The sequence below is a fragment of the Pan paniscus genome, chromosome 3 (genome assembly GCF_029289425.2).
Source record: "Pan paniscus chromosome 3, NHGRI_mPanPan1-v2.0_pri, whole genome shotgun sequence".
Lineage (NCBI taxonomy): Eukaryota > Metazoa > Chordata > Mammalia > Primates > Hominidae > Pan > Pan paniscus.
In genome coordinates, this window is record NC_073252.2 from 34,442,851 (window position 1) to 34,455,093 (window position 12,243).

The window sequence follows — 12,243 nt, forward strand, 5'->3', positions numbered from 1 at the left end:
ATTTGATCATTATTTTGGCAAATATTCAAAATATTACAATTCAAACACTTTTGTAGGTATTTAGTTTTGAATAAGCCAGGCAAGGTCTCCACACACAGTTCCCTTTTTCTGAAATATTTCTGAAAAAATGACTCAATATATGTGTTTGTGTGTTTGTATGTATGTGTATATATATGTATATGTGTGTATATATGTATGTATACATATATATGGATATTTTGATGGTTATATGAAACTTCAGGCAATATAAAATACCAGACTCTCTGAAGGGCACTTTTGATGTAATGTGGCTATATTCTTCTTTCAGAAAATGTTTAAAATACTGCAACTAGAGAAAGATATCATCAAGATGACTGACTAGAGATGCCCAGCACTCACCTATTCCACAAAGAGGTACTAAAACAGGAAGTAGATAATAACATGTGGAGTAGCGTTCTAAGGGAAAACACTGGAATTTAGCGAGAAAGTGAAAATGATTTTCTGAGACACAAAAACTTAAAAATGGCAGCAAATAGAGGGAGACAAAGCAGCCAGCTGGGATTGACTCTGAGAGAAGAAAAACATTCCATTGTGGAGATAATGCAGCAGGAGATCCCTAGCAATGCACATTCCCTGCAGTCTTAGGTATGGAAGATCCCCTCAGTCCTCATAGTAGAGAACTCCCTGGAACTCATGTGATTCCATTAGTCCAGAGAGGGAATTCACACTGTAACCTCCCCATATCTAGGACCCATGCTGCTGCAGCACAGTGCTATTTTGAGAGTAGACTCCCTCTAGACTACTTTCTGCCCTCAAAACCAAGAGCCCCTGCATCACCACATTCCTAGAGCCCTGCCAGAATCCCCTCACATCCACTCAGAGAGCTGCAGAGTCACAGTGCCAGCTGAACCCAGCAATGCAGCCACATTCCTGGTACATACAATACACTGCATCCTGGGGAACAGGCAGTCCAGCACATGAGGGAAGCTGCTCCCAGGATATAAGGAACCAAAGTAACCACTTCCCACAACCTGCAAGCCACATGCTGGGACCCAGTGCTGGTAATAGCAACCTTATGCCCTCCAGTGGTAGGGTCATTACATGCCCATGACTGCTGCCCAGGAACATGAGGATCAGCCTGCACAGGTTACCACTGCTGGCAGCAATTGTGCATGTGCCCATATCTGCTGTCATTGGCAACCACATGCATGCACAACACTGCCACCACTGATGCCCACATGTGCCACCCAGGGGAGCAACAGCTAGCCTACCCAGGGACACTGCTGCCAGTGACAGTGCCCACATATGCCACCCAGAAGCCTGAGGACCTCTCTGTAAGGCTTTTTCCATCCCCCAAAATTCATACCACACCTTCCAAAAACAATAACAGCCTAAGCCAGTAACGAACTTGCAGATACCACTGAGAGATTACAGCAGAATAAATCATATAAAGAATCCATTACTGTGTCCACCCAGAACCAAAGCCAAAGCACGACTCAATCAACACTATAGCTACATCTACAGAAAAATGTCTTACCCTCTATTAGTCCATTCTCACACTGCTAATAAAGACATACCAAAGACTGGGTAATTTATAAAGGAAAGAGATTTAATTGAGTCACATTTCTGCAGGGCTAATGAGGCCTCAGGAAACTTACAATCATGGTGGAAAGAAATGCAAACACGTCCATCTTTACATGGCAGCAGCTAGAAGTACTGAGCAAAAAAAAAAAGGAAAAGCCCCTTACAAAATCATCACTTCTCATGAGAAATCACTATCACAAGAAAAGCAAGAGGGTAACTGCCATCATGATTCAATTACCACCCACTGGGTCCCTCCCACAACACATGGGGAATATGAGAACTACAGCTGAAGAGATTTGTTGGGGACACAGCCAAACCATATCCAATTCCACCCCGGCCCCTCCGAAATCCCATGTCCTCACATTTCAAAACACAATCATGCCCTTCCAACAGTCCCCCAAAGTCTTAACTCATTCCAGTATTAACTCAAAGATCAAGTCCAAAGTCTCATCTGAGACAAGGCAAGTCCCTTCTGCCTATAAGCCTGTAAAAGCAAAAGCAAGTTAATTACTTCCTGGATACAATGGGGATACAGGCATAGGTAAATACACCCATTCCAAGTGAGAGAAATTGGCCAAAACAAAGGGGCTACAGGCCCCATGCAAGTCCAAAATCCAATAGGGCAGTCATTAAACCTTAGAATTCCAGAATGATCTCCTCTGATTACATGTCTCACATCCAGGCCTTGCTGATACAAGAGGTGGGCTCCCACATTGGTCAGCTTCACCCCTGTAGCTTTGCAGCATACACCCCAACTCCTGGCTGCCTTTACAGGCTGGCATTGAGTGGAGTGTCTGCAGCTTTTTTATGGGCACAGTGCAGGCTATCAGTCCATCTAACATTCTAGGGTCTGGAGGATGGTGGCCCTCTTCTCACAGCTCCACTAGGCAGTGTCCCAGTGGAGACTTTGTGTGGGGGCTCCAACCCCACATTTCCTTTCCACACTGCCCTAGCAGAGGTTCTCTTTGAGAGTTCCACCCCTGCAGCAAACTTCTGTCTGGACATTCAGGCTTTTTCATACAGCCTCTGAAATCTAGGTGAAAGTTCCCAAACCTTAATTCTTGACTTCTGTGCACCTGCAGGCCCAACACCACATGTAAGCTGCCAGGGCTTGAGGTTTGCACCCTCAATAGCAATGACCTGAGCTCTACATTTGCCTCTTTTAGCCATGGCTGAAGCTGAAGTAGCTGGAATGCAGGGCACCATGTCCCAAGGCTGCTATACAGCAAGGGGCCCTGGGCCTGACCCAAGAAACCAATTTTCCCTCCTAGGCCTAAAGGCCTGTGATGGGAGGGACTGCCCCTGAAGGTCTCTGACATGCCCTGGAGACATTTCCTCATTGTCTTATTAATTAACATTCGGCTCCTTATTACTTATGTAAATTTCTGCAGCTGACTTGAATTTCTCCTCAGAAAATGAAGTTTTCTTTTCTATCACATTATCAGGCAGCAAATTTTCCAAATGTTAGGCTTTGTTTTCTCTTGAGTGCTTCACTGTTTAAAACTTTCTTCCCCCATACCCTAAATCATCTCTCTCAAGTTTAAAGTACCACAAACCTCTAGGGCAGGTACAAAATGCCATCAGTCTCTGTGCATAGCAAGAGTGACCTTTACTCCAGTTCCCAATAAGTTCCTCATCTCCATCTGAGACCACCTCAGCCTGGACCTTATTGTCCATATCACTACGAGCATTTTGGTCAAAACCCTTCAACAAATCTGTAGGAGGTTCCAAACTTTCCCACATCTTCCTGACTTCTGAGTCCACCAAGTCTCTAGGAAGTTCCAAATTTTCCCACATTTTTCTATGTTCTTCTGAGCCCTCCCAACTCTTCCAACCTCTGCTTGCTACCCAGTTCCAAAGTAGCTCCCACATTTTCAGGTACCTTTTTCAGTAGTGCCCCACTACCCAGTACCAATTTACTCTATTTGTCCATTCTTATGCTGCTAATAAAGACATACCTGAGAGTGGGTAATTTATAAAGAAAAGAGGTTTAATTAACTCCAGTTCCACAGGGCTGGGGAGGCCTCAGAAAACTTAAGATCATGGAGAAAGAGATAACAAACATATCCTTCTTCACATGGTGGCAGGAAGGAGAAGTGTCAAGGAAAAGGGGAATCAGCCCCTTATGAAACCATCAGCTCTCATGAGAACTTGCTATCACAAAAACAGCATGAGGGTAACTGCCCCTGTGATTAAATTACCTCTCACGAACTCCCTCCCATGACATGTGAGAATTAAGGGAACTAAAATTTAAGATGACATTTGGATGGGAACACAGCCAAACCATACTTTTACCTTATGAAAGCTAATCCATAAAATTAAAACTATCAACCATTATATCAGATGCATGGATATAACCGTATGGACTCAAACTTCATTAAAAACAGGAAGACATGAAAGCTGTAAAGTAATGCAAAAATTATCTACTAATATACCTTGAAGAAAGGAAATTTATAAAATGCTTGAAAGGGAATACAAAATAAAGATCTTAATGAAACTCAGATAGCAGAGAATATAGCCAGACAATGCAAAGAAATCAGGAAACCAATTCATAACCTAAATGAGACATTCAATAAAGAAACAGATATCATATAGAAAAGCCAAATGACAATCCTGGAAGTGAAGAATTCAATAAATCAAATAAAAATGCACTTGAGAGTTTCAATAGGCTAGACCAAACAAAGCAAAAAAAAAAAAAAATCTGTTGAGGACAGGTCTTATGATATAACACAGTCAGATCAGTAAAAAAGAAAGGATAAGGGAATAAAAATAATACAGAAATTCTACATGACATATGCGACACCATTAAGTGCAAAAATGTTTACTTTTTTTAATGTTCGAGAATGTGAAGAGATGAGAAAATATAGAAAATCTATTTAATGAAATAATAGCTAAGAACTTAAGTCCTGAGCGAGAAATAGAGATCCAGATACAGATAGCTCAAATAAATCCAAAAATTTCAACCCAAATGGTCATCTTTCAGGCACATTGAAGTCAAACTGCCAAACTTCAAATACACAAAGAAAATTTTCTAAAAATAGCAAAGTGTTAAGTCACATATAAGAAAATGCATATCAGACTAACATCAGATTTCTCAGCAGAAACTTTATAAACCAGAAGACAATGGGCTGATATATTCATCATCCTGGGGGTGGGGAGGGGGGTTAGGAAACACCTGTGAGCCAAAAATACCATGTGCAGAAAGCTATGCCTCATAAGAGAAAAAAAGTCTTTCTGGTACAAGCAAAAATGGAGAGAACTCATTGCCACTAGGCTAGCTCTAAAAGAGCCGCCACGTCTGGTAGCAAAAGGATGATATCTACTATAATGAAAACACACAAAAATATAAAATTCACTGGTAAAGCAGATACACAAATGAGAAAAAGAAAGGACTCAAACACTATTAACTTCAGAGAGAAACCAAACTGAAAAATTAGATATAAAGAGATGAAAAAAGAAACAAAGGATATACAAGGAAAGAGAGAGAAAGCATTAGAGTAAATGGCTAATGCATGTAGGGCTTAATACCTAGGTAACAGGTTGATAGGTGTGGAAAACCACGATGGCAGAAGTTTACCTATGTAACAAACCTGCACATCCTGCCCATGTACCCTGGGACCAAAAATAAAATTAAATTTAAAAAAGTAGAATGAAAGAAAAAGAAAGAAAGAAGGAAAGAAGAAAGGAAGGGAGGGAGGGAGGGAGGAACAGAAGGAAGGAAGGAAAGAAGGAAGGAAGGAAGGAAAGAAGGAAGGAAGGAGGGAAGGAAGGAGAGAAGGAAAGAGAAAGAAAGAAAGAGAGAGAAAGAGAAAGCAAGAAAAAAGAAAAAGTGGGAGGGAGGAAGGAAGGATGGAAGGAAGGATGGACAGATGGAAGGAAGGAAGGAGAACTAACAATATGACAGGCATAAGTCCCACCTATCAATAACAACGTTGAGAAAAAAATGGTTTAAATTCTCAAATGAAAAGATAGAGATTTACTAAATCAATTAAAAAACAAGACCCAACTATATTCTGCCTACAAGCCACTCACTTCATCTATAAAAACAATCATAGAGAGAAGAGATGGAACATGATACTTTACACAAATGTAAACTAAAAATGTATAAAAATAGCTATACATCTGACAAAATAGACCTTAATTAAAAATGAAATATGAGAGACAAAAAAGTTCATTATATAATCAGAAAGTAATGAACTCACCAAGAGGATATAACAATTACAAATATATACGTACCCAACACCAGATAATCTAGGCATAAAGCAAATATTATTAGGGCTAACAAGAAAGATCAAACTCAATAAACTTTTTTTTCAGACAGAGTCTTGCTCTGTTACCCAGACTGGGGTGCAGTGGTGTGTTATAGGCTCACTGCAACCTCCACCTCCCGGGTTCAAGTGATTCTCCTACCTCAGCTTCCTGAGAAGCTGGGATTACAGGCACCTGCCACCACTCCCAGCTATATTTTTTTCTTTTCTTTTTTTTAATATTTTTAGTAGAGATAGGGTTTCACCATGTTGGCCAGGCTGGTCTTGAACTCCAGACCTCAGGTGATCTGCCCGCCTCGGTCTCCCAAAGTGCTGGGATTACAGGCGTAAGCCACTGTGCCCAGCCCCAATAAAATATTAATGGAAGAATTCAACATCCCACTTTTAGCATTGGACAGATCATCTCAATGGAAAATCAACAAAGAAACATAGAACTTAAACTGAACTATAGATCAAATAGGCCTAACAGATATTCACAGAACATGCCATCCAGCATCTACAAAATGCATATTCTTCTCATCAGTACATAGAACATTTTGCAGAAGAGACCATATGTTAGTCCACACAAATCTCAAAAATTCTAAAAAATCAAAATCATATCAAGTCTCTTTTCAGAACACTATGGAATAAAACAAGAAATCAGCAACAAGAGGAATTTTTAAACTCTACAAGTACTGAGAAATAAAACAGCATGCTCCAAAGAAACCAGTGGGCCAATTAAGAAATTAAGAAGAAAATTTAAAAAAACTTATTGACACAAATGAAAATAGAAATGCAGCATACCAAAACTGATGGAAAACAGGAACCACAAAAGACTCCAAAATGCTAAAGCAATCCTGAGTGAAAAGAACAAGGCTGAAGGCATTACACAACCTGGCTTCAAAATATACTACAAAGCTATATTAACCACAATAACATGGTATTGGTATAAAAACAGAAATAGACCAATTAAAAAGAATAGAGAACCTATAAATAAATTCACATATCGTATTTATAGCCAACTTATTTTTGACAAAGTTTACAGGAACATACATTTGGAAAAGGACAGTTTCTTTAATACGTGGTGCTGGGAAAATTGGATATCCATGTGTAGAAGAATGAAACTACACCCCTATCTCTCACCACGTACAAAAATCAACGTAAAATGGATTAAAGGCTTAAATTCAAGACCCAAAACTATTCAACAACTAGAATAAAACAGAAGAGAAATCCTTCAGAACATTGATCTAGGAAAATATTTTATAGATAAGACTACAAAAGCACAGGCAAAAAAAAAAAAATAGACAAATAGGAATATATCAAACTAACAAGCATCTCTCCAGCAAAGGTAACAATCAACAGAATGCAAAGACAACCTGTAGAATGAGAACTATATTTTCAAAGTATTCGTCTGACAAGGGACTAATATTGGGAATATACAAGTGACTCAAGCAACTCAAGAGCAAATAATAATAACATTCCCGTTAAAAATGGGCAAACATTCTGAATAGATATTTCTCAAAAGACGATATACAAATGGCCAATGAGTATATGAGAAAAAAATGCCCAACATCTCTAATCATCAGAAAAATGCAAACCAAAACCAAAATGGACTATCGTGTTATCCCAGTTAGAATGACTATTATCAAGAAGACAAGGCTGGGCGCTGTGGCTCACACCTGTAATCAATCCCAGCACTTTGGGAGGCAGAGGCAGGTGGATCACCTGAGGTCAGGAGTTCGAGACCAGCCTGACAAACATAGAGAAACCCTGTCTCTACTAAAAATACAAAAAATTAGCCAGACATGGTGGCACATGCCTGTAATCCCAGCTATTCTGGAGGCTGAGGCAGGAGGATTGCTTGAACCCAGGAGGCAGAGGTTGCTGTGAGCTGAGATTGCACCATTACACTCCAGCCTGGGCAATAAAAGCAAAACTCCGTCTCAAAAAAAAAAAAAAAAAGACAAAAGTAACAAATGTTGCCAAGAATATGGGGAAAGGGGAGCTCTTACACACCGTTAGTGAAAAATAAAAATTATTTCAGCCATTATGAAAACGGTATGACATTTTCTCAAAAAACAACAAAAATAATTATTTGATCCAGCAATTTCACTACTGATTATTCATCTAAAGACAAAAAAAGTCAGTATATCAAAAACATATGTAGATATCTGCACCCATGCTTATTGCAGCATTTTTGCAATGGCCAAGATGTGGAATCAACTTAAATGTCCATCAACTGATGAATGGGTAAAGAACATGTGGTATATATACACAATAGAATACTATTCAGCCATATAAAAGAATAAAACTCTGTTATTTTCAGCAACACGGATGAGCTGACAGGACATTATGTTAAGTGAAATAAATCCAGTAAAGAAAGATAAATACTACATGTTCTCACTTACATGTGAGAGCTAAGACAAATTGATTTCATGGAAGTAGAAAGTAAAATTATGGTTACTAGAGACTGAGAATTGTAGCGACATGGGAGAGGATAGGGAAAGTTTAATTAGGGATACAAAATTATAGCTATGGGAGGAATAAGTTCTACTCTTCTGCAGCACTGTAGGGTGAATATGATTAACAGTAATTTATGGCATGTGCACAAATAGCAAGAAAAGAGGATTTTGAATGTTAAAAAAAGAAATGATACAGGTTGGATGTGACAGATATACCAATTTCCCTGATTTGATCATTACACATTGCATACATTTATCAAAATAATTAATCTGTTCCACATAAATATGTACAACTATTTTGTGTCAAATATAAACAAAGAAGAATAAATGATAACAGCAGAATGCTTGAAAATTACCTGAATATTATTTTGCAGTTGTTCAAGCTGTTTGGACAAAGCCCATGAGGAAGCTGATAAGAATATAGGGTGCTTTTAATTTATTCTGTTTATTCTCACATTATTAAAGACTGAACAGTCTGTCAGGTTGTTTGCTACATTTAACTTTCTAAATTCAATGTACCCATGTTTCTCATCACATGTAAATACCAGTTGGTTAAATATTGTCTAAGCCTGTGTGTACCTGACAAGGATTAAAGAAAGTTTTCAGCAGAAAATAAAGCATGAGAGTCAGTTGGAAAAAAAATACTACCAACAAAATAAAATTGGTGACTACATTGTTATAATACTCAAAAATACTTATTTCTGGTTTATATTATATCTGCTTCTTTGTGCAGCATAGAAGCTGTTGAATTTTAATTTTTCCAATAATTTGCTACAATACTCCACGACAAAGGAGGCCAAATCTTTCTATCTGTTCTTCTACATCTCCATTTGTAATCAATTCATACATTTATATTTACTCAAAGTGACAATAAAGCTGCTCCTTTAATGGGCAAAATGAATGACAAGGAAAGGGAACATTTAGATTTCAGTTTTCTCTATAGGGTTAATACACAGAGTCTAAATCTGCTTGAAATTTATACCTTAGAGCAGCTTTTTCTCAAAGCTTGATTGTACATTGCAATAATGGAGAAAACAAAATGATATTTTTGTCCAAACCCAGTTGAAAAAATCCTGATTTAATTAGTCTGAGAGTATGGCTCAGAATTTTAAAAAATAGATATTTTAAAATCTGTATAACTTTGAACATTCCCAAATGTTTTATTAGCAGCCACGTTTAGGAATCACCAATCAAGTATGGTTACATCAGTCAAGATCCTGATGAAAATAGGTGAAATATTTAAAGGGTTAATAGAAAAGCTCTTTCTTAAATAAAGTAGTGGGCAGTGTTCAGAGAATCAAAAAAGTCAGAATCAACGACATTAGGAAATTTTTACTTCCCCAGGTGTAAGGTAAAAGGAGTGAGTGGCATTAATCAAACCTGTCAAGCACTGTAGCCACGGAAAAGGGGCTTCTGAGGAGGAACCTTGGCCACATGTAAAAAGAAACAAACAAACAAAAATACCCAGCCACATCAAAAAGTAAGGCCCTGTAGAGAGGCAAGGCTTGGGCCCCTCTAATCTCTCCGTAAGCCTCATAAAACATTTAATAAATGTCCTTCAAATTAAACTAGCCCAAGACGATTCTATTTCAGGCAACATGAAATTGTTTCAATACAGTAACTGAGTACTGTATTGGTCTGTTTACACACTACTATAAACAAATACCCGAGACTGGGTAACTTATAAAGGAAAGAAGTTTAATTGACTCACAGTTCCATATGGATGAGGAGGCCTCAGGAAACTTACAATCATGGTGGAAGATGAAGGGGAAGCAGACACCTTCTTCACAAGGCAGCGAGAGAGAGAGAGAGAGAGAGAAAGAGAAAGAGAGAGGGAGGGAAGGGGAAGAGCCTCTTATAAAACCATCAGGTCTCGTGAGAACTCACTCCTATCACAAGAAGAGCAAGGGAGAAATCTGTTCCCATGATCCAATCACCTCCCACCAGGTCCCTCCCTGGACACCTGGGGATTACAATTTAGATTAAAATTTCAGATAAGATTTGGGTAAGGACACAGCCAAACCATATCAAGTAGTCACAGGCAATGGAGTTTCAAAGAGATGCAAACGTGGAATTTGTTTTGTCCTATGTTGGACTCAAAGGCACATGAAGCTATGTCAGCAGCATAGGCAGGACCACTGGCTAGTCCGAAGTAAGCAGTGGAGAATTCATCATTTACATTTTGACCTGTGGATTATTTGGCATAAAGCTGCTCTTGGAAGCAAGTTTGGAAAACGGAGGGAGAATTTTAATAAATCATCATGATAATAATCAGCTAAAGGGTTGCCTATTTCTAACTGAACTGAAGTTAGAAGAAAGAATATGATAAATTCAGTGTTATAAAGGCTCAACTCAAGTGGGTAAAAATGATCAGGGAGCTTCAGGGCTGCAACCATCTCTCTTAGCTCTGAAGGCTGACACAACCACAGAAACAGGTGATCATATGAGTCACTGAATGACATATAGACAGAATTCATAATCATGCCAGAAATTATATGTGAAATTGCAAGCAATGACTAGAAAACCATGAGCATTCAGTAATCACAAGTGTTAATTTAGGTGAATTTAGATGTCGAAATACTTCTTGCAACCAAGCACAGTCCCTCTGTTACTATCTGAGAAGGCTAAGGAGTCTTTCCTGCTTTGTCTGAATTAGAAGCTTTGCGAATGTGTAATTCTACCCATGAAACACTATTTGCCTCATGACTTTTATAACTATTACTTAGAATAAAGACCTCAAATGCAGCTCAGCTGCAGGGAAAGGGCTAAATACAATATTCAATCCAGGAGGAAATAGCTTAATATTGAAACAATGTCACAGTTTACAACTATATATCTGCCAGAATGTAATATCTTGTACCTGTTTTCATGAGCTGTAAAGTAAATAAGAAACACTTGATAGGTAAAGAACTAAGTGAAAGTACAAACCAAAGAGTTTAGGAGGTATTGAAGCTGGCTTTCACTTTGAAAACTCTTTGAAATCCCTTGTTAATTATTAATCACGTTTCATAATCTCTTTGATTTTAAGCATAGAATATAAAATTCAAAGTTCACCTAAGACTGTGAGCTTAATAACTACCCCCCATTCAAACTGAGAAAACCAAAATTCTATAGGTTTAGTATAAAAAGAAATTATAAATATAGAAAATCTTTTGACTTTCTTCATAATTTTCCAGACTTCATGGAGTTTCTCTTGTCTCAAAATTTAGTGCTGAATGACTGTGAAGTAAAGGTTCTATTGAAAAGCAATAGCCATAGCAAATCCAAATGTAGATTTCAGTCCAAAATTACAATACCTCTCTTAGTCAGTTTGGGCTGCTCTAACAAAAATACCATAAACTGGGTGACTTAAACATCAAAAATTTATTACAGTCTGGAGGCTGGAAGTCTGAGATCTTAGTGCCCACATGTTTGGGTTCTGGTGAGGGCATTCTTCCCAATTTGAAGATGGCCATCTTATTTTTATTTTATTTTATTTTTTTTTGAGACAGAGTTTCACTCTTGTTGCCCAGGCTGGAGTGCAATGATGCAATCTTGGCTCACTGCAACCTCTGCCTCCTGGATTCAAGCAATTCTCCTGCCTCAGCCTCCCGAATAGCTGGGATTACAGGCATGCACCACCACACCTGGCTAATTTTGTATTTTTCGTAGAGATGGGGTTTCTCTGTGTTGGTCACGCTGGTCTTAAACTCCTGACCTCAGGTGATCCTACCGCCTCGGCCTCTGAAAGTGCTGGGATTACAGGCATGAGCCACTGAGCCGGGGCCATGTTCTTGTGTCCTCACATGGCAGAGAGCAGAGAGAGAGGAAGCAAGCTCTCTCCTTTCTCTTCTTGTAAGAGCAATTAATTCCATTCATGAATGCTTCATCCTTATGACCTGATTTCCTCCCAAAGGCCACACCTCCAATATTGTCACATTGGGAGTTAGAATTTAAAATATGAATTTTTGAGGGGTATACAAACATTCAGT

The 12,243-nt window shown here is 38.6% G+C and overlaps 1 long non-coding RNA gene across 1 annotated transcript in view; it reads right to left on the bottom strand.

Moving 5' to 3' along the window:
* The window catches only part of LOC130541426 (uncharacterized), a 147,168-nt gene extending 138,415 nt beyond the window's left edge, over positions 1-8,753 (bottom strand). Inside the window, exon 1 of the long non-coding RNA XR_008955482.2 lies at positions 8,629-8,753. This is a non-coding gene — a long non-coding RNA (uncharacterized LOC130541426). The remainder of the gene's footprint in view (positions 1-8,628) is intronic.
* Positions 8,754-12,243: the final 3,490 nt, after the last annotated feature.